Below are 1,908 nucleotides of genomic sequence, written 5' to 3' on the forward strand. Positions count from 1 at the left end.
CCCTTAGACATAAGAAAAATTGTGTATAATCTTTTAGTAATTTTTCTTTTCTTTTTTTAAGGGGATTTGATAAAAAGTTGGAATAAATAGTTCTTCATACAAGGACTCCCACATTTTTTCAAATATTTGTAATCCTCATTAAAGTTTTACAGGTACACTTAAGTATGTCACATATTGTTTGTTGGCTCAATGTTCAAGGATTCTTTCAGTTCCATGTGTTCTTCGGACTTCAATCTTCATTGCTCGTAATCCCATCAGGAAATTGTCACCTACTGGAATCTCTGCAGCACCTGGTATTCCCAGGGGGTCTCCCATCCCAGTACTAACCAGGCCCACGGGTGCTTAGCTTCCAAGATCAGACGGTATTGGGCATACATCCAGTGGTATGGCTGCAATGAAGAAAGGTGACAATCTCTCGTCAATCTACCATACCTGATCTTCTCAAGTAGGTCACCCTCCAAGGTACTGATCAAGCCCTCAACCATTACCAATATTGGATCAACTATGAGGTATATTGGTAGATGGAAAATTACCACTACAAGAATGGAGCAATCTCATAATATTCATTGAATCCCTTTGTTGTCAAAGTGTCCAGTTCAAATAACCAGTACATTTCACGCCTTGAAATAAGGTTTCCAAGGTCTCCTCCTCTTTCCCCTAATTTGACGTGTTCAATGGCCTTGAATGTTATATCTCCTGGATTAGAATTATGTACTATGGAAGAATGCTTGGAGACCGCATGTCCTTCTATTTTATTACGTATGTTGCGGATATGTTCCTGGATCCTTAGTTTCAATGGTCTTTTAGTTTTGCCCACATACTTGAGTCCACAGGTGCATTCCAGTAAATAAATAACCGAAGTGGAGTTACAATTCATAAAGTCTTTTATTTTAAACTCCTTAGACCCCTCTGAGTTTGTGAAAGTTTTTAGGGTGAACAAACCTACAAATATTGCAATGGCCGCACTTATAGCTACCATTGCATTTAAGCGGGTTAGATGTCACTGTGGTTTTCTTTTCTGGTAGCATACTAGGTGCTAATATATCCTTAAAGTTCTTTGACTTCCTATAAACAATTTGTGGTTTTGGTGGTAGGATGTTTCGTAAAACTGGGTCCATTAAGAGAATGTTCCAATTCTTATTGAATGCTTTTCTAATTTGACCCTCATGACCATTAAATGAAGTAACGAATGGTATTTTCTCCGGTTTATCAGATATTTCCACCTTGTATTTAAGGAGTACTGGTCTATTCAATGATCTAGTTTTTTGAAGTGCAGTAGTAAGAATTGTCTCTGGGTATTCCTTTTCTCTGAATCTTCCTGTATATATTTCAAGTTGTTCCTCACACGTCTTATTGTCACTACAATTACGTCTTATTCTGTGGAATTGAGAGTAAGGAATATTCCTCTTCCATTTATCCAAATGGCAACTCTTAAAATGAAGGTAGCTATTAGCGTCCACGGATTTAATAAAGTTCTTGGTACAGATGCTGCCTTCCACCGATGATAGCACCAAATCCAAAAATTCTATTTTAGTAGTGTTAAAATTAGATGTGAATTTAAGATTCATGTTGTATATATATATATATGGAAATGTGTGAATACTGGCGCACAAGTTTTGATTACCTTCTGTGAATAGTCTTATGACAAATTCTCACAATTTTTTTCTTCATGACACTCGTGAACAAAATAACAAGGGGGAGGGAAACACTCCTGATGGTAACAGGTGGCAGCAGTCTTCTAGTGATCTGTGTGGCAACGGGAAAAATGGATGCTGAAAAATAAGAGATGTGCCCCTAATAGTGTAGTATTTAAAGTAAAGCAATCTGTGCTCAAGGTAAGTAATGTGCGTACCAAAAATAATTTTTAAAAAGCTTATCTGATATCCAGGTCACATTCCTATGGTCAGG

At 37.1% G+C, this 1,908-nt stretch overlaps 1 pseudogene; it reads right to left on the minus strand.

Moving 5' to 3' along the window:
* Window positions 1-278: 278 nt before the first annotated feature.
* LOC148508821 (5S ribosomal RNA) lies at window positions 279-397 on the minus strand (annotated as a pseudogene).
* Window positions 398-1,908: the final 1,511 nt, after the last annotated feature.

This window comes from Taudactylus pleione, unplaced genomic scaffold, assembly GCF_031769625.1.
Source record: "Taudactylus pleione unplaced genomic scaffold, aTauple2 ptg000342l, whole genome shotgun sequence".
NCBI classification, from domain to species: Eukaryota; Metazoa; Chordata; class Amphibia; order Anura; family Myobatrachidae; genus Taudactylus; species Taudactylus pleione.